Raw genomic sequence first — 27,221 nt, forward strand, 5'->3', positions numbered from 1 at the left:
GTCATAAATAGCCAACACCTTCACAATCTCAACACCTTCTTCGCTTCCCTCCCTAAGATCAACCCCATCTCCTTCACTTTGTGACCGAAGCAAGTCTGGAACGGCCATTTCTTGGTTTAGGCCAGAATTGTACAGATTGATCTCTCGAATCTAAAGTTCTTCATGCAGTGCATTTGTTTAGGGTTTAGATTTATTTCTCATCCATACACACCCAAAATTACCAAAACCAGCAGAAATAATTTCACACATAAACAGATCCTACAAAAGAAAAACAAGTAAATATAAAAAAAAAAATTAAAGTTAACATCAACAAATCAAATATAGAAGAAAATTTGAGATTGTTACGATTGTTTAGTAGATGGTACGATCTCACGTTCCGTGATATCCAAATAGAACTTCGCAGCCATCTCTAGGTTCTCCTATGGCTTTCCCACCACGAAGACGTTCCAGCTGCAAATGTTGGGAGGGAATGTGTCTCGCGCTCGCTGCAACTGGCTTTCCATCCTTCCGTCTCGACGGTTTCGCCTGCTCTTCCTCGTTCTCCTCCTCATCATCATCACCACCACCAACACCCTTACCATCATTATCTTCATCTTCCTCTTTCTCCTCATCATCATTATCATCACCACCAACACCCTTACCATCATTACCTTCATCATCCTCGTCATCCTCCTCCTCATTATCACCATCACCACCACCACCACCATCACCTCGACCAGAACCACCATTGCCATCGTTACCATCGTCATCATCATCATGAATCTGTTCTTGTTCCGTAACTTCTTCTTCATCGCTTCCGGAAGTAGATACAACAGGGGTGGAAGAAGGTGACGAATTCGACGACTCATCACTTGGGTCTCTTGGTTCGTTGATAGATAAGGGTACCTCACTCGGACATTTTTCTCAGAATGGACCAGCATTTAAGTATTTGTCGTGGCGTGGAAGTTTGGAAGGAAGAGTTGGGATGTGTTTCTTGGGTTTCTTTTGGCTACAATGATACATACACAAAAAAGGAACAAATAAGTTAAGTATTTCATGCTATCCGAACAAGCGTCGTCGCCATATTCTTTAAAACACAAGCGACTCTCAAAAATTATATGACGACTCTAAGGAAAAAGACGACGACCCTAAGCTACACAATGACGACTGTCTGTGACATATGTGACGACCATATCAATATTTTGGACAGTGAGTATGTTTGTTTTGCACCTAGGGTCTTCATATGTTACTATATAGATGGTAACGACTCTAATCTAGGGGAAAAGAGTTCAATGACGACTACAATAGATCTATTGACGACACTTCCAATATTTGTGACAGAGAGGTTGTTCGTATTTCATCAAGGATCGTTACCAACCAAAAAGGGTCGTTCAAATAGGGTCGTCGATAGATTCAATTACAAAGGTAACGACTAAAATCTAAGGCAAAAATTTGTAGTAGCAGATTTAGGGTCGTTAACCTAAACATCATATACCTTAACGATTTTTCATCGTGTGTACATGCATATAAAGAATCGTTAATGTTTAAGAAACTACAGAGTAAAGACACATTAACTGTAACTGAAATTCTTCGCATCCGAAACTCAATTTCACGATCAAAACACAAGAAAATATCAAAACGGAAGTGGGTTTTAGTTCACTTACTTTCTAATCGGCGCCATTTCTTCTTCTAATTCTTCTCGGCTTGATACTACAATCTTAGTTTTGAGATTAATCTTCAATTTGGGTTTCTCTACTAATTTAGGGTTAGCAAACTTTCCTTTATACTCATTGGTTCGAGCCATGTTTGTAGAAGAAGTTAATCGTCGATTTAAGTTTTTCTTATCGACGATGAATCGACGAAGAATTTTTTTTATTGTGTCGTTAATGGAGGAGAGGAGATGGAGAGACTCGAATGAGAGAGGGAAAGGGAAGGGGGAGTTCACTGATTTTCTTTAGTGAAGATAAATTAGGGGCTTTATGTTTAGGGTTAATAGGTTTTCAAGCAGAAAAGGTAAAATTGTGTTTTCACTTTTCACCACTTTTTGGAACCCCCTAAAATTTTTTGTATGGATATAAATTGGTCAGGCCCCTGGTTATTGTTTGGGGCCCAATTAAACGAGTCCTATTAGACATCACTACCACCTCTACCTCCTCTCTTTTCTGTCTCATCTTAGCCACCAACTCCGCCACCACCACCATCTTTAATTCTAACATTTAGTAGTAACCTAATTTCATTTGAAAGAGAGAGTTTTCGTCGGATTAATCGAGAGAGGAATACATTCTCACTGGAAATTAGTCGAAGAATCAACTGAGATCGAGCAAAAACCATTATCATCGGCAGTTCATCATTATGGTTCAGGAGAGATCTCATCTTGGGATTTGATTCCTGGTAATTCGATATTTTTTTTAGATTCTGATCTATAAATTTTGGTCTAAATTCATAAAATTAAGCTTAGATTTCAAATTATTTAGAGATTGTTGAACTTTGATTTCCATTTTTTTTGTTGTAATGCAGTCGCATGTGTTAAGTGGTACTAATCTTGTTGAATGGTGGAGTAGAATTAGAGTCGCATGCGCTGTTGGTGGTGCAATTGGCATTAGTGGTGACAGAGGAGTTGGAGGTGATGCTGGTGTGATAGGAGGATTAGATTTGGAGCATTAGATGCTTCTGTGCTGGTGGTGGAATTGGTGCACTTGGTACTGGTGAACGAGACGTGGTGGCGGTGGAATCGAATTGTTTGTATCTAAGTTGGTGGATGCAAAATTTTGATTAGTTTATTTTTTGTAATTCAGCTTCTCAGATTGGGTATTGTGAAAATTAATTTGATCTCGGTGGTACCAAATTTCTGTTGAATTTGTTATGTGTATCCAATTGTTGAATTGCACTTCTTAAACTAGTACTAGTACTATCTGTATTAATGAATTTTGATCGCTTATCTCAGATGAGAAAGCAGATATTGAGCTTGATGGCGGAAAATGGAGGCTGGAATTTTTAACAAGCAGGTGTATTAATGAATTTTGATCGCTTATCTCAGATGAGAAAGCAGATATTGAGCTTGATGGCGGAAAATGGAGGCTGGAATTTTTAACAAGCAGGATGCACCATTGTAATGCATTGCACGAAGGTAAGCAGGATGCACCGGGATTTTTAACAAGCACGATGCCATTTAAGGTGTTGCTTGACCGTCTTTGATATCTCGGCATTGCACGAAGGGAAACAGATTATTTAAACTGAAATCGAGAAACTTAGTGGAACTTGTCATTTTATTTGTCGTAATTGGTGTTTCCGGTCTGTCTTACTATTTGTCCAAAATTCACATGTCACTAGTCAAAAACTAGTTTTTGATTTTGGTCTACATACAGTGCTACTTAGTAATGAGCTGCACGTGACATTAGGAAGAAAAAAAAGAGCTGCTCGTGACATGATAGAGAGACAATACCATAAGTTAAGAATAGTTGACTATATAGTAGTTGGATTCTGTACAACATGAACCCTTTTATAATCTAGTTACATTTTATGAGGTGTGCATATACAATTATGGCATGCATTTTTTTTATTGATTTTTTTAAAAGCCACCCTAATCTAGCAAACGGCAGGTTATGTTCTGTGCATTCGACTGTGAGAAAATTTATTCTTTCCAGCACCCTAATCGAAAAGTGTTTGTTTTCTGGCATTTTTATACACATATAAAATGTCTGTACCTTTCTGTTTCATTTTTCAGTTTGCTATTGTTTCATTAAATGGCTTCTTCTTGTCATATGGTAATTTTGTGCATCATTGTAGAACTACATATTTGTTCAAACACTACAATGCACGGGTACACACAAGATACACAGACTTCATCTGCTATATTGTGTGCAAGTACGTGCTGAAGTGTTACAGACACTGGTTGTTGGCGTGTCGACAGTTGACATGCCAAAAGCCTGATAATGTATGTCATTGTTACAAGGGTTTTAATTTGTTCTGCATAATTACTTTTTTTCGGGTGTTATATTTGACAAATTTGGTGGACAATTTCATGATTTTGAGCCACAATTGCTGCTGTAACCTTGTTGTTTGGGATTAATTAGTTTCTGCTGTAACCTTGTTGTTTGGGATTAATTAGTTTCTGCTGTAACCTTGTTATTTGGGATTTACCAGGAAAAAGCTTGATCCTAGTTTTGAAGCATGTGTACCAGCTGTAATCTTGAGCAAATCACAGTTCTGTCTGTGACTTACGTAATTGTTTCTATTCTTGGTAAATTTTCACTCTTCATGTTTCATTTTGTTATTCTCGTCTTTCTAAGCTTCTGGAGTAACTAAAAGATTTTCACTTTTATCGTTGCTTGTTTGGGGGAGTCGGTTTTCTCTGAGTATATTTTGAACTAGTCTGATTTTAAAGTTGGGTACTTCTATTGATTTTGGAGTTTGCAAGGGTCAAAGGAAGGATGGGATTGCTTGTACCGCAGGCATAGATAAGTATGTTACTAGTGCTTCGTCTCTTACTAAGTACTTTTTTGGCTTGCGTTTACAGCAGTGAATCCACTTCTATGACTTAAATTTATATCTAGTTTCTAACCCCGCATTAAATTCTTATTATGAATGGTAGTTTTATGTTTAGAACTTCATGCGTACTATTATGAACTACTACGTGTACTTGGACTGTCATGAACTATGGTTGCATTAGTTAATGCTGTTGTTGGCAACATTGGATTACAGGTGATGTAATGTGTTTGAGTATTGGGTTTTGGATGGGATAATGAACTGACATGTGCAGGACATGGTTTGTGTAAAAACCATTAATATATTACTATACCAGCTCGTTTATGAGAGTTCTCTCGGAATTTTTTGCATTTTGATTCAGTAATGCGGCTGACAAATTCTAGGGTCCCTATGCCGTGGCATATTCTTTTAGTTTATTCAAGTTTCTCTATAGCATATTTAGTTCCTAGTGTTACTGCGAATATTTTTCTGATGCTCATATTGCAATCTTGATTAGGAATGGTCTCCGGGAGCTAGGGATACAAATATTGGGCTCACACACTGTTATTCCATTGGATCACCAGATCCGTAGGTCAGTATGGCATCTGATTTATGAAGACATTGAAGTAGTTACATTAGACAAACATGTGGTGTAATGGTAGCACAACTGACTCCACGTCAGAAGATGCGTGTTCGATTCACGTCAGGTTCACTAATTTTAGGACATCAATTTTTGGGGTCAACTTTGGTTGTTGACACGAGATTTTGGGGTCAACTTTGGTGACACGAGATATTGGGGGCAACTTTGGTTGTTGACACCATATTTTTGGGATCAACTTTGGTTGTTGACACCATGTTAATTTATTTTCTGAATTTTGTTTTTGAGATCAACTTTGGCTGTTGATACCATATTAAATTTTTTTATATTTTATTCTCTGATTCTTGTTTTGGAATCAACTTCGATTGTTTGGCACCATTTTTTTTCTTATTTTCTAATTTTTGTTTCTTGGGATCAACTTCTCTTGTTGACACCATATTTTTGAATCTTCAGTTGTTGACGCCATATTATTTTTCTTATTCTCTGATTTTTGTTTTGGGGATCAACTTTGGTTGTTGACACCATATTAGTTTTTTATTTTATTTTCTGATTTTTGTTTTAGAGATCAACTTCGGTTGTTGACAACATTTTATATTATTTTTTTCTTATTTTGTGATTTTTATTTCTTGGGATGAACTTCGGTTGTTGACACCATATTATGATGTTAACTTTGGTTGTTGACGCCATATCTTTTTTTTTGTGTGTTTTCTGATTTTTGTATTGGGGATCAACTTCAGTTGTTGACAACATCGGTGGTGGCGACGATGGATTGGTGGTGGTGGTGGCGGCGGTGGACTGGCAACGGTGGTGGCGGCGGCGGTGGACTGGTGGTGGTGGCGTCGGTGGTGGAGTGGTAGTGGCGGTTGGTAGGTGATGGTCGTTGAGCGGTGGTGGTGGTGTGGTGGTGGTGGTGGATATATGGTGGTGGTGTGGTGGTGGTGGTGGTGAAGTGGTAGAGAAAAAATTTTTGTTGTATTTTATAATAATTAAATATATTATGTGAGTGAGCGTGTTAAGGTATTTATTTGTAAATGGATAAGGTTTTTAAATGATAGGGGTATATTTATTGTTGTATAAGGGTGTATTTGTTGGGTGTCAAAACTAGGGGTATATAATTTGTAGTTGCGATAAATCTCACAACTACATCCTTAGTAAAATCTATAAAACAATCTAAGAAATATTCATAAAAATCGCAAGAACTTTTATTAAAATCTTAGAACAATTACAAAGATATGAGAAAACTCTAACTTGGGAAACAAATAATTTTTCTCTTCCCTAAATATCTTGTTTAAGGCCTCTAAAAAGATCTCTCCCTTCTACAAAGGCGCTCCGCTCCTTATATAGGAGTTTACATAGTGGAGGACCGTCAATAAAGCCCCTTATATCGGATCTGATGTGCGTCACTGTCGCATAGGGATTTATCATTGACACACGGTTTCGCCGCATAGATCTTCACACTTTACTCATGATTAGGTGACGTCATCTGGTTCTTTATCTCGAATGAGTTGCATGCGATCATATTCGCTTAATACTTAAGGAGCTACTTCGCATATTAGATGAGAGTGCGGTATTTTGCACCCACATTTTGCCTCTTCTCTTATCGTTCTTTTGAAGAAGGAGCAATGAGAGAAACTCTAATTTTCTTTTTGCCGCACCTATTCATTTTTTGGTATTCTTTTTAACTGACAATCCACCGAGATCTCGACATGATCACTTCCACGTGTTAACTACGCCACTCATTTTTCGACACGTCCTTTTGGAATCTGACTACGGCCTCTTCGTATCTATCTTGTCATTAATGCGTCCGTAAAAGATCTTTCTCAAGAAGAGGCGACTCAATCCTTTATATACTCCATCATTAACTTCTTCTCCTCTTTTAATCCTTCTATTTTCTTTTCTGTTCTCTGCAACTTTCTTCTCTCCAACTGTTCTTCAATTCCCGTTCAGTTTTTGATCGTCACACTTTATTTCTCCATTTCTCTCCCTTGTGATCTTCATTACTCATCAACTTCTTCCCATTGATCATTTTAATTCTGATCATCTTGATCATCTTGATTAATCTTGATTATCTTGATTAAACCCTTTTCATCACCCATTCCCATTCTGAAGATGCTGCTCGTACCCGGTTAGAAGAATCTTAGAGATTTCAAGAGATTATAGGCTGAATTCGATCAGAGGGGTTTTACATTATTCATTCCTCCTGGATTAGAACCAACCTCTACTCTTGGACCTAAATGGTTTTCGCTCGAACAATGGAATGATCGTAAAGTCATTGTCTCGCTCGGGAAACTTCTTGTCGGTCTTCCTATTCCCCTCTATAACCCTCAAATTCCTTTATTCTATGAAATTCTCTCTCATGAGAAGTTTTCGCGCGGTATATTCCAGCTGAGCGGCGATTCCATTAGGATTATGGTGGAATATTCTCGTCGTGCGGCTGGGTTGGAATCTCTTTATCCGGATGATGTAAGGAACCCAAAGCATGCACACAAAGAAATCATTCCTGCAGAGTATACAGTCGAGAACTTCTTCCGTTATTATAGTGTTGGTATTATGAAGAACGACTCAACTCGCTGGGCTATTCGTTTGAACAGGGTAGTTGATTTCGCATAGGATGATAAGATTATGCGCGATGTTGATTGGCATGATACTACCAATAATACCGCACGTAAATCAAAGGACATTCATTATGTGAGTTACCCTGTTATTTTGGAGGGCCCCTATATCTCTGTTACCGGTGCTGATAATTCGCCTCTTCCTGTCCCTGAGAAATGTGCCGCCTACGAACCTTGGAAGTTTATACGGCCTGAGGAACAAGACGTGGTGCGTTATCTTCGACTTTACTTTTTCACTCATTTTTATCGTTTTCTCTTATTATCTTTTCCATATTCAGGTCAAGAAGCAGAATAAAAAAGCTGACAAGGATGCATCTCAAGCGTCGATACCCAGTTAAGTTTTAAAAATATTTTTGCCTCTGTTTCTTATCTTTCCTCATGTGCACAGATGGAAGCTGGAGATGCTGAAGGTCTTAATGATGAAATCTCGCTCCCTGAAGGTGGTGTTCCTTCAAAGGCTAAAAGAAAGGACAAGACAGTTGCCTCCAAATCATCTACAAAGAGAACCTCCACGAAAAGGAAGGTGTCTTCTCCCGCTCCTTCTGAATCGCCTGCTCATTTTTGTACTTCTCTTCCTCTTGACGACTCTGCCTCGACATCAGTATTTATCAAGTATATTTTCTGATACCATAACTATTATTAGTGATGATGCTCTAACTCGCACATGTGGTGCGATTGTTAAAATTGGTAATGCTCCTCTTTTGAGTCACGACTCCCTCCATGGCGTTTCCTCTGTTGTAAGCCCAAGTTTTCAGCTTGCTCTTGGAACCCTGGTGAGTTTCTCTTTTGCGTTAATTTTCGCAAGAATTTGATGTTTTACTCATCTTTCTCTTATTATGTATTGTTATAGAATGCACGTGTATCCTACGTGGTAACCAATGATCTGCATAGGAAGGTTCGACATCTCGAGACTAAGAATCAGAGAGTTAGTGATGATATTTCTACTTATAAGAATACGGTGGTTGGTCTTAGGGAGAGAAACAATCAACTAGTGGGTACGCTTTTTTCATTACTTCTCTTTTTGGTTCTTCGCACTGCCTCTGTCTTCTTTTAATTGCTCATGTTCACAGAAATTTACAATTTGACTGACGAGGCGTCTAATCTTCCTGATGATGAGGAGATTCTTCTTGAACATCTTAATTTTTCTTTGAATAATTCCTCAAATGATTGTCTTGAGAACCTTAGCTTGGATGAACTTCCCTGAAAGTATAGGATCCTTAATAAAGATCATAGGTCCCTCATTTCTGTAAACAACAGTTTTCAGCGTCGCATCCATAGAGATAAGGATACAATATCAATCTTGGAAGCGAAAAAGAACGCACTTATTACTGAGAAGGATAAGTCTATTCTTAAGGGTGTCGAAGCTTTAAAAAAGTTTCATGAAGTTCAACTCCAAATTCAGGTGGAAAGAGATCAGGCTATAAGCGAAAAGAATACTCTTCTCGCTCGGGAGAATGAGATTCGCTCTCATCTTCTTATAGAGAATGATGATGAGTTTGAATGGGATGCTAGGGTCATTGATAGGGCTAGAGATGATTTAGGTACAAGTGTTAGCTTAGAGGATGATCATGATGAATTGGTTAGATCTATTATTTCTGAAAAAGAAGGTTGTTTATAATTCTATACTGTTTTCATTTTTGTGTTGTTTTCTGCATTTCGCTTGCTTGTGGCTTTAATCTTTTTATTTCTTTCAGCTACTAAAAAGAAGCATCTCGAGGAGATTGAAAATTTTAAGAAGGAGCTTTCCAATAGAAATGATAAATGCCACAGGATTAAGAAAAAGCTGGTGAATAATGATACAAAGATTAATATTTTACAAGCAGAGAAAGAGAAATCAAAATAGAATTCGGGAAATGCGGCTATTTCCCTCCCATATCATCTTCACCTCTTTCTTCAGATCCAGAGTATCCATTATCTTCATCTTCAGGTTTGTTCATATTCTTCAGTCATGCTAATTTCTCAAGGTTTTCCCCAATTGTGACGCGCGTTAGGTCTTATTTTTGCCTCTTGCTATTGTACTAACTAGGGTGCACGCCACAATTGGATTCCTAGCCTCCATTGTTAGAGGTTTTACTTCCGATGCCTTTTTTATTAAGGTCTTATTTTTTCCTTTCTATAATGTTTGATGTATATAAAGAAATACTTCATTTTCATTCATATACTTGATTAGTACAACTCTGATGTCTTCTTTCTTCATTTATTCGCTCACATTGTAAAAAGTTCTACATCTGGGATGACTTGCTCGCTCCTTTCGCCGTTTATGCTTCATTAAGTTCGCATATACTTGTTCGCACATTTGCCATTTCTTCCGCCGTGCTATTATTGCCGTACGGACCATACTTCTTCAAATATACTTGATTCCAAATTTCTCCAACTTGTGTTTCTTCATTATTTTCCACCAATTCATACAGTCCATTACCAATAGCTTTCTTAATGATGAATGGTCCAGCTCATGCGTCTTTTGACTTTCCTTTTACATTTTTGTGAAATGGTGGTTCTTGTATCAACACCATCTCTCCTATCTGGAATTCATTCTTTCTGACACACTTGCTATATGCACTTTCTTGTTCGAGATTTGTCGCCTTAAAAAAAGTCTTGTTGAATTCGATACTCTTTTCCACAACATCAACCATTAATCTCTCACCGCGCTTGTTTTTTTGTATGTCTTTCTTCCAATTTCTTTGCTTACTTGCGCGTTCTTCATATTTGCAACATCAATATCATGACAAGTTTTTCCTTCATTTGGATCTCCTCTTATTACTCCGACACCTTGAGGTAAGGGAAACTTGATACACTGATGGAAAGTTGAGGCTAATCCTAGAATACTATGTAACCATGGTCTGCATATCAAGGCATTATATGGAGATTCGACATCAACTACGCAGAATACTATTTGTGTTGTTATGTTTTTAAGTGGAATTCGCTTTGTTATATCTTCTTTTGGCTTATTTACAGATCCATTAAAACCGTAAATCTTGTCAGCTGATGGGATGAGTTCATCATCTCTCCCGCCCATAGTCTTGTAAGGGTGATAAAACAGTATATCAACCGAACTGTCGGGATCTATAAGTATCCTTTTATAGCCCATGTGTCGGCGTCATCCTCTTCTTCTTCATCTCTCTTTGCTTTTTGGTTAATTTCCAGTATGACCACTAATGGGCTCTCATGCAGTTCTCCTCCTCCTGGTACTTCTTCTGCGTTAAATGAATTGGTTTCCCCTGCCAATCCTTCAATGGTGATATGTTTGTGAGGTTAAGTATCTCTTTTCCATTATTATCTCTTGCGTAAACTTTACTTAAGAAATTATCGTGAAAGTCTTCTACGCTTTTAGATGAATGTATTATGGAGTTACAATATAAGTTTTTTGCTTTCGATCCTACTTCAATCAAGTATGTTGGCTTTCCAACTTCTATTCCTGACGCTGATAGGTGTCTAAAACACCTTAATATTTATCTATTTTTTATGCTTTCTTTGCTAAGTTTTCTTGTAAATTATGTATCTTGTGTTTGCTTTTGAGTGTTTATGTACTTTGGATTCATTTACAACAAAAGAAGAAGAAACGTCGCTTAAAAGGGCAAAAGTGTTGGAGGCGGATTATTTCTCATTATTTGCTTTTATTTCTTCATCTTTATCTGAAAAGTATGTCGGCTTTAATGATGCAGACTGAAAAGCATGATAGCTTTAGTGATGAAAAGAAATTGAAGAGAAGAAGTGGATTTGAGAAATAAAAGATGTCTGTTGAGGTGGAAGGATTCAAGAAAAGAAAAGAACGTTCATTTGGAGCAAGGAGGGAAGAATCATCGTTGCACAGGAAAGCGCTATCGGAAGCACAATGGAGGAAAATGAGTCGTCATTTTATGGCGGCTCATATCAATTCTTTGGGTGCCTATAGTCATCTGGGTACCCCTTATCTACTCTCATTGGGTGGCTATATCCACATTTATTTCCTACAACAACCCTAGAATTCAGAGAATAATCATTTTCTCTCTTACTCCACCTAAAACCAAGAGAATGGCGGAACAGAGAGGAATTACTTTGGAAGTTCAGAGAAGGATTTCTCTCTTCTCCACACATCTGAAATTTAGAGAGAACAGAAGCTGAGGAATGGAGGCCATATTTATTGTCTGAAAATCAGAAAGATGGGTTCATGAGAAATGAAGGGTTGCTGATGGTGATGATGAGTTGCGGTTGATGAAGGATGAAGTTGCATCTTAGAGGAGGACCGATGGCAGAATTGATGACGGTTCGCTGGAAATGATCAAGATAGAGTTACAGAGATGGGATTCCATCAGAAATTGGAAATCAGAAACTAGGGTTTGATGAATCTCTGAGTTTCGGATTTGGTCGATAATGGTGGTGATTTAGGGCAGTTGAAGAACTGAACTGAGAAGACAAGAATGGGTGTTGAACTGCGTTTGATTTAAATGAAGAACGGAGGTGAGTGAAATTATGATGTTGAGGTGGTGGATTAGGGATGGAATGTAATGAGATTAGAGAATGGGTTGGAACTGGTGCTTGAGAATATGTAGGTGGTGTTGATAACAGTTCGCAGTGGCTGGAATTGAGCAAGGTAGGAATCCGAGAAGGTGGAGTTAATGTTTGCAGGAGGTAATGGTAGTGCAGTTGACAACGAGATGCGGATGTAGTTGCTCACATTGAGAATTTCAATAAGTTTGAACTGGCGAGTCTGCTAGAAGTGAATGTATTAGTCTGAAGGAGTTTGGTACTGTATGGCTGTGACCATGGGACCTGTAGGTGCACTAGTGATGCTTCAATGAGTTGAACTAAAGAGGGAATCACAGTTTGAATGGGAGTATGAGCAGGTCTGAGTTTGTAGGGAGTGTGGCGGAAGTATGGCATGAAGGCAATGCTCAGAGGGACTGAATTGGAGCAATGGAGCTGAGAGCTGAGGTCAAAACACTGGAGTTGCAGTCGTGTAAGCCAAGGAAGTGGTGCAGCTGAAGTTACAGGTGATGCTGCAATGGTTGCAAATGAAGATGTTGCTAGTGGTGAAGCTGTAGAGTTCATTGCAGGTGCAAATGTGGGCTGAGACTGAAATAGGTAAGCTGCAGGAATGAATGGTTGTACCTGAAGTAGCCGGATGTTAGGAAAAATGTGCAGCTAGTAATGAAGTTGAGAAGATTAATTGAAAAATGACTGCTCGAGGCTTGAAGTCTGGTGGATACGAAGCTAAATTGCGCTTTTGGTGCTGTGTATGATACATTGCAGTGTGACATGAACTGAAATGCAGAGTTGGTGGATAACTTTGAGAAACAAGAAAAGGAAAAGAAGATGCAGTTGCAGCTGGTAGTGATGAATTGCTACAGGATTAGATGGGGTTTGAACAAGGTATTGGTGGAGGTTGCAGCTACAGTTTCAGGGAAGAGAATATATGGCATTTGCAGGATTGAATGAAGTTTTGGTTGGTGGTTGTGTGTCAGTGGCTTGGTTCTGCTGTTGATAAAACTGTTGTCGTGAAAACAATGAAGAAAACAAGTTCTGTGATTGTATGAATGGTTGAATACTTATATGGCAGATATGCAGGGAAGGAGAGTGAATTATGTCGTTTCCTAGTGAAGGTAGAAAGGCTGAATGGCTTGTCAGTTCCACAAGACTGACAACTTTAACAAGTTGTTGGGCTTAATTTGAGGCCTGGGTTGTAGGTGTGAGCATGAGCTAGGAAGATTTGGACGTGACAACACAACGGAGATTTGGAAGACTTAGTTTGGTGCTATAAAAGGAAACCCTTCTCTGGGAATCTTTTATTATCTTTTTCTCTACTTTCGTTTCTAGGGTCTAGACATGGAAACTCTTCTCTTTATTCTTGTTATGAACTCCATGAACATGAGCTAGAATTTTATTATTGGTTAAAGTTGTAGTCGGATTTTGCAAGCATGCTTTTTGATATGATGAATTAGTTTTCTCTCCATATTATCGTTCACTTTCTATGGTTTATAATAATTGCATGATTGATGTATTGCAATATGATTGAATGTTTGTTTGGTTGAGTTTAGAATTGATTGAACATACATCCATATCTATAGCTATTTTAGGGTTTATCATCAAGTGATAACTTTGAATAGGAGTAGCATTATATGATTACAGTTTGTAGTGATACACTCTTGTAATCATATGTAGAGTTTGACCATTGTCCGAATTGTCATGCGCAATGTATGACAATTGCATTGATTAACCTATTTCTGAAACTTAATACTCCTAGGAATTGAACTTAATTAGCGCAAGGCGTTAGGTTTCTCTTTAGGTAGAATTTACATACGCAACTCTAATGTGTGTGTTGATGAACTTAGAAGATTTTCGGAGTATCCTTGCAATAAGGTATTCTAGGGATTTTGATGATAGAGAGATTTAAATACGAATTATATTCATACATTCAAAAACTTGTTTACAATTGAAGATGAAACTTTTATCCAATATTTTCCCATCCTTGATTTGCGTGCTTTATTGTTTTATTTGCTTTTATTTTATTTTTAGTTCATAAGAATCAGAAAATTCCCCATTTTCATTTATAGGAAACCGAAACAACTTGATAACCTTAGTCCTCTCTCTGTGGGAACGTGATAAATGATTTTTTTGTGGTTGTAGTAATGATGATAAGGGGTATCGTTCAAACTCGAACTTGTGAAGGTGATGGATTTTTAGATTTTAAAAGTATATATACAAATATTGACAAATTGGTAGAGAGTTACTGGGACTAAAGATTCGGCCATTTTTCATTTTCAAGTGGTTCAGAATTTAATTCTAGGCGATTATAGTTCAAAGCAAAACAAATATTAACTCTAGTTTATTGCCAAGATAGATTTTATAAAATATTACTTGTATTTCTTAAGCATGGAATATCAAAAATCCCTAAGACTAAGCATACTCCATCAAATGAAATCACAAGTAATTAATTTAAAATCTTATTTCAATTAAAATTGGTGCAAAAAGTAAATAAAGAATTAATTTAAATTACCACATGGATGAAACACGGCCTCCTCCGTCGTCCCAGTGTTGGGTTTAGCTCATCATGGTGAAAAACCTCTCAAAATATTTCATTGATGCTCAAAAGTGTTTTACAATGAAGAGAAAGATAAGTAAATGTTCTAAAACAGGATTCTGCGACCCACAGAAGGCGTCCAAGTTGAACGACAGAGATGAAGTGCTGTTGTCGCTGAAAATCTACGACCCACAAAGCACAGTCGATGTTGCTGTTGATAAACGACTGTTGCTGCGAGTCCGTTCTTCGTGTTCTTCAGGCGTGTTAATGGCAGCAGCAGCAGCAGCAGGTAACTTCTCTGCAACTCCTCCTGCGCCTCTCTGCTCGCCTCCAAACCTCCCCAAAACTCTCGACAGACTCTCTGTAGCACATTAGGAACATATTTATACGTAATTGAACCATTGAATCTCCTCCATTAATCCAAAAAATCTTCCCATTACTCGGCAGTGAATGAAAATATTCCCGATATTTTTTTCTTTAATTCTCTGATTTTTTACGGATTGTTCCATGTTTTATCTCTTCTCACGCGTCATCCTTGAGCTGTATGGATTGTTTCCAGCCAATAAAATCAACCCATGCACGTCTCTTCCATCCAAGAATTCCAAGAATAGAATATTTTTCTTATTTTAGAATATCTTCCCTGATTTGATTACCACCGGTTATCTAACCAATTTTGACCGAATCCAACACCCATACCAGCTCTATCTAGGCCCTAGGAACAAACCCATTTAATTTGGGCCATTGAATCTCCTTTAATCCCGTCCAAACTTCCAACCCTAAATCTGCCAGTTGATAACAATTTTTTTCCCGCCAATTTTGTTTTTTTGAATTTGGGAAGAAGATGTCCTCCCCCTAACCAGAACTTGGGTGCGAATAGCAGCTGCCTTGGGGTGACCTAGGGGTGCCCCTTAGTAATTAGGTTACCCCTTATCCAAAAGTGAGAGTCCGAATAACACTTGTCCTCCGGGTGACAAAATCAACTTTTCGAGCAGAATTTTCCAAAAATGTTTATTTCCAAAAAATACCTACAAATACATAAAATAACAAAATTAGTACAAAATCGAGTGCCAACAATATATAGTATTGAGATCAAATTAGACACAAAAATGTGTCTATCAGAACGGTCCTTTTTTGCCCTTGCTATATTATATATTTTGAGTAGTGAGAAAGTTATTTATTTTTGACGCATACGACAACGATCAAATTTTGGCGTCGTTGCCGGGGAGGCAGCGGTTGTCACTTGTCTTTGGTTTCTTATTTTTTGTTTTTAGTTTTGTTTCTTATTTTTGTTTTGGTTTTTCTTATTTTCTGGTCCTTAACATATTTTTGAGAACTCTTGTTTCAGGTACCAATTTCTGTGGACGGAGCATATTGGAACAATGGATACGGTTTTCAACAACCTCAACACTATGAAAATTGCCACCATCTATGGGATACAATCAAAACTAATTTATTGGTTATGATGCATATCCTAGAGAACCTTATGGTGATTTTCGTACATACCAACAACAACCTTGTAGTGGGTATGTAAGTCAAGCACCAAGGTGGGATAATTCTACTTTTATGGCTTTATTCGAGTTGTATGCATATTTTGAATGGATTACAAGACATACAACAAATACTAGACCAACTTGACCGTGATAGAGAGAACGTCGCACAAACCAATTTTTGCAACACTTTTGCTTACCCGACTCCAGATCGTAGTTATGATCATTCACCCATTCAAAGGGAAGATTCATGGTAAAGAGAACATGTTGTAGCCAATGGTGGTAAGCGTGTGAAGGTTAGAAAACTTGCACATAAATTATACAAGTTGGAAGATGATGGAGCCTTGGAAGAGCTTGTCGATGAAATTAGTAGGACCATTCGTATGGAACTTAACCGACGTCGTGATAAAGGTTGGGAAACCGATGAAGATTCTTATTACGGTGAGTCTGAAAATGAAGATGATTGTGTTTAAAAGAACCAACCTTTGGACATATTTGATGACATTGGTGTAGTGGACTCAACTCTTGATCTTTATAATGATCAAGCACCTATTCAAAAGGTACATGAGTATGATGAACCTGGTGTTTTACAGAATTTCCTTGCAACAAAGTTTGAGTCTAATAAAGAAGAATGTGACCGTTATGACCAGTATTTTGGAAGACCCAATTGAGCTTGCAAATGAATTGTAATAATGATGTTGATGTAGAGATTATAGTTGAGACATAAACGGACGAGGAATGCTTGCAAGGTTTGATAGAGGTCCATGATATAAAAGAGGTGAATAATTCACTTGAGTTTTTCAAGGATGAAGAGGATTCCGTGATACAAGAGATTGTGTAAGGTTTGTCTAACCCTTTTCATATTGATTCTTCTCCTTTACCTCTTATTGGATTGAATGTATGTGCTTCGAGAGTATTGTTGAATGATTTTATTTCTAGATATCCTCCATTAGAGATGCTTGATTCTCATACTATGCAGGTTTTGGAACAAGAAACCGTGGAAGTTCATGAATTCTATATTCTTTACCCACTTCCAAATGTGGCCAAAAATAAGTGTGGGGGAAACTTTTATCGGATAATAGCTTTGTTTCTGTTTTATATTACTAATATTTGTGCGAAGCTAGTGTTTGCAAAACAGGTTACATGGAAGGATCCCCAACTTTTCAGATTGTTGGTATATGGGAAGTGAATCTTGCAAGAAGAAAGTCAGGCTGACGACTTTAAACCAAGCGCTAAGTGGAAGGCAACCCACCGGTTTTGTATCTTTATCTTTTTATTTTTAAGCATTTTATCTTTGTTTTTGCATATCATTTACGGAATTTCCCACCTTGAACTTTACTTTGAATGACTAAATTTTACATTGAGGACAATGTAAAGTTTAAGTGTGGGGGAGCATTTATATGTTTGTACAGTTTGATGCCTTTAGTTAAATAAACAAAAAATTTCTTTATACACTCTGAAATCTAGAAACTTGTGCCTTTAGGATGACACTACCAATATAAGTAGATGGAACCATCTTGGTTGCGGGAGTTGAGAAACCCATTAACTAATTAAAGGACGGACAGAGCTCATGTGTTAGAAATAACATGATAGTTGTTACTAAATCTCGGAATGTCACCATATCACTTTATTTTATTTTTTTTTGCAAACTTTTTGTTTCTCTAAGTGATTTGGTGGGTCACTAACATCGAATTGTTATTACTGCTAGGATGAAATAAAGTGATTGAGTTACTAAAAAAAAAAAGACCAGACCAATTTGACCAACCGGTGTATATACAAAAAAGAAAGAAAAAGAATGACACTTGGATAGCGATATATGTGTGTTCTCCCTGTCTCCGTCGCCTAAGCAAGCGTGGGACGCAGGATCCACGGGAATTACCATGTAATATGCTGATAAGAAGCATGCGCTTGGATCAAAAAGATCTAATCATGTTGTCAATTTGAAAAAAAATAAAAAAAAAAGTGAAAAATAAAAAAGTTATTATTATTATTGTTCAAAAATCGATTGCTGGTTCCCTTGTATATTCCAGCTGAATTGATCTAGAATTAAGATTATCGACCGCTGGTTCCCTTGTATATGCCAGTTATGTTGATATTAGAATTCAGACCAGTAACTCCATCCAATAGGATTCATATGTTCATCTTGGCGGTGACCTTCATAAAGATATGGGAAACACCGTTCACTTAGTCAACATCCGCAAACATCTATCTCTATGTCCATCTTCTTAATCTATTCATGTATGATTGTGGTTGGCTAGATTCCGAGTATTGTGGTTTGTTATACTTTCAGAGTACAACTTTGTTTACTTATATATGAATTGGATTTGCATCAAGGTACTTCCTCATGTAGCCATTTTGGATCTGTTCATAGATTTTTCACAGGTAGCGGGAGTTGGAAATATAGGTTTTGTAGGTAGACCTCTTGTAAACCTTCACGAGACTATAATTCGTCCACTATGGACACCTAGGGGTTCAAAGGCTTGTTATACGTGCTAAGTGTGACCGTATCCTCGACGACACGAAGTTGTTGTATGTTTTAGAATTAGTTTTGTTTGATTTGCTCGAGGACTAGCAAAGTCTAAGTGTGGGGGAATTTTATAGGTGTCTAAAACACCTTAATATTTATCTATTGTTAAGTTTATGCTTTATTTGCTAAGTTTTCTTTAGAGCTTGACCATTGTCCAAATTGTCATGCGCGATGTATGACAGTTGCATTGATTAGCCTATTTCTGAAACTTAATGCTCCTAGGGATTGAACTTAATTAGCGCAAGGCGTTAGATTATTCTTTAGGTAGAATTCACATAAGCAGCTCTAATGTGTGTGTTGATGAACTTAGAAAATTTTCGGAGTATTCTTGCAATAAGGTATTCTAGGGATTTTGATGATAGCGAGATTAAATACGAATTATATTCATACATTCAAAAACTTGTTTACAATTGAAGATGAAACCTTTATCCAATACTTTCTCATCTTTGATTTACGTGTTTTATTGTTTTGTTTGCCTTTATTTTACTTTTAGTTTATAAAAATCAGAAAATTCCCCATTGTCATTTATAGGAAACCGAAGCAACTTGAAAACCTTAGTCCTCTCTGTGGGAACGATCCTTTCTTGCCCTTGCTATATTATATATTTTGAGTAGTGAGAAATTAATTTATTTTTGACGCATACGACAGCGATCAGATGCCTGCCCTTCTGGTGATGGTGGTGGTAAAATATGTTGTTACTTCACTATGAAATAATTTAACTTCCCTTGATCTATCATTCTTAGTATAATTTTCTATATATTTCTGCAATTGCTGGTAGTATGACCATGAAAGCGATGATAAACACAAAATTCTGCGCTTCTTCTTCCTGATAGTGGTTCATGACCCATATTTGGTGGTTCTGGTATGTTTTCCATTAAGATCACTGCCTCCCAGATCTTGTGTAACACGTCGTGTTTTTAGCATGGCGCATGCTAAACTTTGCGCAATGACTGAGATGAAGCTTCATCCAAAGCTTCTGTTGCGTAGGAAAAGGAACATTGGCTAAGGGCCAATGCGTTGACAGTGGACAGCCAACATGGCTGGACATCGGGTTGGCAGTGAACAACCAACATGGCTGGACATCTGAGTTGGCATTGGCAGTGAGCATCTATCTTGGTCGGTCGTTCAGGTATTCATGGCAACAGCCATGAATAGTGAAGCAAGCATGTCAATATGCTCCCCTTTCCATACTTGTAGAAATTCCATTAAGGCATATATAGGGAGGGGTACTTGGTTGAAAGTGCATATACGGACCATGCAGAAAGTGAGATAACCTTAGAGATGTACAGCTATCATGGCTGGGCATTGGAGTAGCCTATAGGCCAAAGCCGGAAGTACAGCCTTCACGGCCCTTCACGGGACCTGGCTCAGGAAATGTTCAGCTGTCATGGCCGGACATTGAAACTGGCTTTTGACAGAACTGAATGTACAACCATTACGGCCGTACATCGCAGTTAGCCAGAATGGTAAGGTGCAGCCATCATGGCCTGAGGAGTGGATGAATGATATTTGCTCCCCCAATTTGAGTTGTAAAAATGTAAAATTAACATATATAGGAAGAGGTAGTTGGTTGATGGTGCATATGCGGACTATGCACCAAGTAAGCTTCATAACTTAGTCGGAAGAGTATAAATGATGCCAAAGGCTCATTTATAGTTGCGTAGCCTCGCGAAGAGGGCATTTGATGCTTAGGTATCGTTATGCCGTATTGCGGACCAAACGTGCATCACTTGGATGCATTTTGACGGAACCTCCTATACAGACTAGGCCATTGCCATTATTGCTTGGCCACGAACTCGCAAACGAGTTAGTTTAAGCTTATGTCCCTTCGAGGATGAACTACGGTCTGTGCTTGATCCCTTTAGAGTAGGGAAGGGTACGTAGGCAGCCGCAATGAGTTGCAACATTGTCGGTCCAGCACTTTGTCGCTCATATCATCTATTTGGGAGATGATTGCGGCACATTTTGCTCTCATATCATCTAAGCTCGGTAATGCGATACAAGAGATGATTGTGGCCAAATTGATGAGGAAAGTTGCGTTCCATTGACTGTATGCTCATACTTCTTATCAAGGCGTTCGACATAGGCTAAAAACCCGAGTGTCGTAATTTAGCACAACAGGAGACCATTTTGATGGGAAACAACCCAAAGATCAAGACATGTTGATCTATAAATCCATATGGTCACCATAATTTAGCCAAATTTCATTGTTTAGGGCCTCAAAAGGCCGTTTTTGCCGTTTTAGGAAAGTCTTTATTTTCTTAATCGACTCTTTGCGGATCAAGGGTGAGTTGGAACGGTGTAGAACCTAAGTTAGATGCATTATGCTCGTCGATCATGCCTGCGAAGGAAATAAGCGTGCATTTTCCTACTTTTGAGGCCCGGATCGTAGCTTCATCATGGCGCATCGGGGAAATTATGGCCTGCGGGGCAACGCCGAAGGATTAATTTTCCGGTCCGTCACAGTTGGTATCAAAGCAAGTTCCGAGAAAAATCTAGGGACTTGTGCGGAGTGGATTGATCAAACGAGCATGGTTTCCTTCTAAAGGAAATAGAGCTAGAGAGTAGGACAACTTTTACGCCGAAGGAACTTGTAATAGCTATACTAGTTACTTGCGAATCGAGTTGAGATTGTTTACGTACTGTGAGATTGCCTGGCCTTAGTGGCACCCCACTTACGAGTGGATATCCGGAAGACCGTCTGGGATGGTGGGTAGACAATGGGACTGATCATCCCTACACATTGGAAACTGTCCAACGGTGTGCGTTGTCATGCCCGGCTAGCATCCCACTTACGAGTGGCAACCTGGATGACCGTCAGGGACGGTGGGCAACTGGATCCTGTTCCACACAGTACTAAAAAAAAATGTTGGCACCAACTTTGTGAACTTTAGGGACCCCTGAGTGTGTAGTATAGGATGCACATTTGGGATACCTGGTCGAGATATCCTCTTGGCACTGGCCAATTGCGATTCTTGGTAACGTTGTGGACTCTTTTTGGATTCCTGAGTATGCGGTATGGGACGTTTTCTCAGAAGGTCTAAATTGTTGTTCATGACAACTTGAAGAAACCCGTGATTTCTGAGCATCTGATATGAGACTTTTGCTCAGGAAATCCAAACCGAAGTGTTTGTCCACAATAGTTTTGTTTTGGATTTCGAGGACGAAATTCTTTAAAGGGGTGAATAATGTAACACCCCGTGTTTTTAGCATGGCACATGCTAAAATATGCGTCATGTCCTGACATGAAGCTTCATCCAAAGCTTCTATTGCGTAGGAAAAGGAACATTGGCCTAAGGCTATGCGTTGACAGTGGACAGCCAACATGGCTGGACATCGGGTTGGCAGTGAACAACCAACATGGTTGGACATCGGCTTGGAAACGGACAACCAACATGGCTGGACATCGGGTTGGCATTGAACAGCCAACATGACTGGATATTGGAGTTGGCATTGGAAGTGAGTATCCATCTTGGCCGGTCATTCAGGTATTCATGGCAACGGCCATGAATAGTGAAGCAAGCATCTCAATATGCTCCCCTTTCCATACTTGTATAAATTCCATGAAGGCATATATAGGGAGGGGTACTTGGTTGAAGGTGCATATACGGGCCATGCACCAAGTGAGATAACCTTAGAGATGTACAGCTATCACGGCTGGACATTGGAGTGGCCTATGGTCCAAAACCGAAAGTACCGCCTTCACGGGACTTGGCTCAGGAAATGTTCAGCCGTCATGGCCGGAAATTGAAACTGGCTTGTGAGCCAGAACTGAATATACAACCATTACGGTCGTACATCGCAGTTGGCCAGAATGGTAAGGTGAAGTCATCATGGCCTGAGGAGTTGATGAATGATTTTTGCTCCCCCAATTTGAGTTGTAAAAATGTCAAATTAACATATATAGGGAGGGGTAGTTGGTTGATGGTGCATATGCGGACTATGCACCAAGTAAGCTCCATAGCTTAGCCGGAAGAGTACAAATGATGCATAAGGCTCACTTATAGTTGCGTAGCCTCGCGAAGAGGACAATTGATGCTTAGGTATCGTTATGCCATATTGCGGACCAAACGTGCATCACTTGAATGCATTTTAACGGAACGGCATATACGAACTAGACCATTACCATTATTGCTTGGCCACGGACTCGCAAACGAGTTGGTTTAAGCTTATGTTCCTTCGAGGATGAAGTACGGTTTGTACTTGATCCCTTTAGAGTAGGGAAGGGTATGTAGGTAGCCGCAATAAGTTGCAGCATTGCCGGTCCAGCACTTTGTCGCTCATATCATCTATTTGGGAAATGATTGCGGCACATTGGCCTCTCATATCATCTAAGATCGTTGATGCGATGCAAGAGGAGATTGTGTCCAAACTTGATGAGGAAAGTTGTGTTCCATTCACTGGATGCTCATACTTCTTATCAAGGCGTTCGGCATAGGCTAAAAACCCGAGTGTCGTAATTTAGCTCAACAGGAGTCCATTTTGATGGGAAACAGCCTAAAGATCAAGACATGTTGATCAGTAGATCCACATGGTCACCAGAATTTAGCCAAATTCCATCTTTTGGGGCCTCAAAAGGCCATTTTTCCGTTTTAGGAAAGTCTTTATTTTCTTAATCAACCCTTTGCGGATCAAGGGTGAGTTGGAACCGTGTGGAACCTAAGTTAGCTGCATTATGCTAGTCGAGCATCCCTTCGATGGAAAATGAGCGTGCATTTTCCTAGCTTTGAGGCCCCGATCGTATCTTCATCATGGCGCATAGGGGAAGTTACGGTCTGCGGGGCAACGCGCCAAAGGCGTAATTTTCCGGTCTGTCACGTCTATTGCAGTATTTAAACGCGGAATCTTGATCTCCTCCCATACTGTTTTATTTTCTCCTGAGCCTTGGTTGTGGTATCTCTTTTGTCCTCCATAGCCTTCCGCTTGGTTATTAAGTCTTTGAACTTTGTTATTGCCTGCATTGTTATTGTATTGCCTCTCTCTACCTTCTCTTTCGTATATTTCCTGATATCTGCTACCCATAGCCACTAACTTTTGGTTATCTTCCATCATCATCTTTTCTTGACTCCCTTGAGATGTGCTTGCAACTGTGTTTTCTATCTTTGGGAGTAGACTTGCGTTCCCCTCTTTTGCATTTGTATTCGCAAGAGGATAAGATTCCATTTCTCTTTGCTTTTCTTCAAGAGCGATGTACTCTTCTTGGTACTCGCGCAGCTCTATAATTGATATGGTATATTTGATTCTGAATATCTGCGTATACAACAAGTCTGTAGGGAAGAGTGCGTCAATGAAAGCTAGTATGAGATTTTCCTTCTCTACTCTTCCAGCCATTTCGCTACACATAGTTCTCCAACGCGTGGTTAAGCTTCACAAGCTCTCATTGGTTCTTCTTCGCAGGCTAAACACCTTCTTTATTCATGGACGTAGCACGTTGTTACTGATGTATGCTCCCAAGAATATAGTTTGTAGATGATTGAATGGTCTTATTGTTCCTATGGGTAGGCCTTCAAACCACTTCAAAGCTTCCCATGTTAGACTCGCGGGAAAATATTTGCATAAATTGCATAATTATCTTCCCACTGCAATAAAGATCTGCTGTAAGCTTTTATGTGTTGCACTGCACATGTGGTTCCATCCAAAATATTGGTGAATACTAGTAGAACGCATTTAGTTGGTATCCCTGCTATTTGGATATTTCTTGTGAATGGTGTTTTTCCCGCTTCTTCTATAGCTTCATCCAATTATCGCCTGCCTCCATTTCTTTTAAGATTTGTTCGTTCATGATTTGATCTGTATCCTAATGCATTGGCCTTTTCAACCTAGCTTGTCTTACTCGGATGTCATGCCTGTTTTGATGCATTGCTTGTTGTACTTCTCTCTCTTCAGCTTCTTCTCTTCTTCTCATTCGCATTTATCTTTCATTCTTTGCATTCTTATGTGCGTCATTGTATCTTTCATCCTCTTATGAGCGGTCACGTCGATTTCTTAACATTTCTCTTCCTTGTAATATCATTCTTCCTTGTTCTTCATCAGTTTCATCATTCGAGTACTGATGTGTGCGATAACCTTCACCTTGCTGTTCATGTCGTTCACTTCTATCATCTTCTTACATGCGTTAGTTTTCGCCTTGTTATACATACCGATCATCATTTTGTTGTTGCTCCATGCGGTTACCATCGTGTTGTTCTTGTATATTATCATCTACCATGTTGTTTTCTAAAAGATGTTATTGTCTGGCATCTCTGCGGTTGAATCTGCTACGCCTTGACGTGCTTCTACTTTTTCTAGATCTTGATCTTGTACGTGTTTTACTTCGTGACCTTTGCTCTTGTAATCTGATATTCTCTTCTCTTAACTCATTGTTCTGACACGTCAGATTTGAACGTACTTCTTCTTCTCTTATTCTTTCTGCGACTAATCTTTGTCGGAGATCCTCTATGGTCATATTCTCTTCATTATTTGTTATTGGTCCTCCATCTTCACTTATTTGCTCATTTTATTCTGTTGAATCTGTATGTGCAGTATGAACACTTAATCTATCATGGTCGACGGTATTATTCTGCACCGGTTCATGCTGAGGCTAAGTTTGGACTTGATTTCCTCGATTGCTTCTTTCTCTCATCCTTGATGATTCAGCAATTTCACTTCTTCTTCTTCCAGCGATTCTTCTGCTCCTCCTAATTGTTACCGCTTGTTCTGTTGTAGATGTTGGTCTCACCATTTGTTTATCTGTGAACGATTTTTCTCTTGACGAAGGAAAATGTGTTTTCTAAGGAATTGAAATCTTTACTAAGAAAATTGTTTTTCTGACATAAAATCTTTGGTTGAAACTTTTAGATCTAAATTTTCAAAACTCTCAAATATTTTTAAACTTGTTTGTAAAGAAATTCACCAACATGGTATATCATTCCGAGCTGATTTCTAGCGCCAAAATGTAGTTACGAGAAATCTCACAACTACACCCTTAGTAAAATCTATAGAACAATCTAAGAAATCATCATAAGAATCTCAAGAACTTTTATTAAAATCTTAGAACAAGTACAAAGATATGAGAAAACCCTAACTTGGGAAGCAAATAATCTTTCTCTCCCCTAAATATCTTGTCTAAGCCCTCTAAAAATATCTCTCCCTTCTACAAAGGCGCTCGACTCCTTATATTGGAGTTTACATAGTGGAGGACACCTAATAAAACTCCTTATTTCGGATCTGACGTGCGTCACTGTCGTATAGGGATTTATCATTGACGCACGATTTCTATACTGCCGCATAGATCTTCACACTTTACTCGTGATTAGGTGACGTCATCCGGTTCGTCATCTCGAATAAGTTGCATGCGATCATATTCTCTTAATACGTAAGGAGATACTTCGCATATTAGATGAGTGTTCGGTATTTTGCACCCACATAATTAATGTACCCAAAAATAATTTGGGACTACTAATAAAACGAAATAAAATCACTAAGAAGTAAAATCCAAATCCTGTTGTCACTGATTTTTAATAATGACTAATCTTACATTGATTAATTAGTTTGTAACTATTGATTAACGGGCCGACCGAGCAAAACGAGGGAGGACCCTATATATGGTGACTTTGTGTCAACGTGAAGTGTGACATTTTTTTTAATTTGACACAAAAGATTGGATTTGGTTCAACAATGAAAGGACAACACTGCCCCTTTTTACTTTTTTTTCTTCTTTAAACAGAAGTAAATAATTACAATGTTGAGGACATTTTTGTAAAATGAAAAAACAAAAACACGGAATAGAGTTAGAGGTCCTCGGGTCGAATCCCGGCCATCTCCAAAATTATCATTTTTCCTTACTTTTTCTTCTTCTTCTTCCACTCGATTTCTCAGTAATTCCTTCACCACCGTCTCTGTTACGCCGGAGTAACCTAATTAAATTCACACAATTTCGCCATACATAAAAATCAAATCGAAACAGCAAAGTGAATACCTAAATACACAAAAATTAAATGAAAAAAACACCCAAGTATCGATTCATCACTCCAACTTCACCAACTATCGCAACAACCAGTTTCAATACTAAAAAACCCTCAATCCTTAATCCTAGATTTCCTGGACAGTAAACCTAATTGCTCTATGGAATTTACTGAAAACAACAATACAAATATTAATTCATCAAGTCAAGATATTTTCGCCTACTAATTCATCTTTTAACCAATTCGTACCATACCAGTAACCACAAATTGTTTCAATGGGGATTTATAGAATGAGAATTTAAGGTTTCCAAATGGTTTATTTTAAACCATAATAATTCCTTAAAAAACCATACTTTAAACCCTAATTGAAATCACGAAGAAAAAGATCATGAGTTACGAAAAAAAAAAGATTTAGACAGTGAAGAAGGAAAAGGAGGCGAAAAGGACGAAGAAGAGAATGAAACGCAGAAAGAGTTTGGATGTCTTCTGAAAAGTGGGAGAGAAAGAAAATGAAATGAAAACCCTAAATGCAACTGTGTTTTTTTTTGAGCCGTCGATTCATTTTAACCAAGCCACATGTGAACATCTCTAAAACTCATCTTCACTGTTGAATC

The 27,221-nt window shown here is 38.5% G+C and overlaps 1 long non-coding RNA gene across 3 annotated transcripts; it reads left to right on the forward strand.

Moving 5' to 3' along the window:
- Positions 1-2,101: 2,101 nt before the first annotated feature.
- On the forward strand, positions 2,102-5,833 carry LOC113289872. 3 transcript variants are annotated; one of them, XR_003331188.1, is made up of 6 exons: positions 2,102-2,370; positions 2,497-3,106; positions 4,123-4,219; positions 4,389-4,440; positions 4,961-5,035; positions 5,779-5,833. It is a non-coding gene; the product is annotated as an uncharacterized LOC113289872 (long non-coding RNA). The 3 variants fall into 3 exon arrangements; XR_003331190.1 differs by lacking the exon at positions 5,779-5,833 and having other exon boundaries at positions 2,497-2,787; positions 2,924-3,106; positions 4,961-5,400; XR_003331187.1 differs by lacking the exon at positions 5,779-5,833 and having other exon boundaries at positions 4,961-5,400.
- Positions 5,834-27,221: the final 21,388 nt, after the last annotated feature.

Source organism: Papaver somniferum, chromosome 6, assembly GCF_003573695.1.
Source record: "Papaver somniferum cultivar HN1 chromosome 6, ASM357369v1, whole genome shotgun sequence".
Taxonomy (NCBI): domain Eukaryota; kingdom Viridiplantae; phylum Streptophyta; class Magnoliopsida; order Ranunculales; family Papaveraceae; genus Papaver; species Papaver somniferum.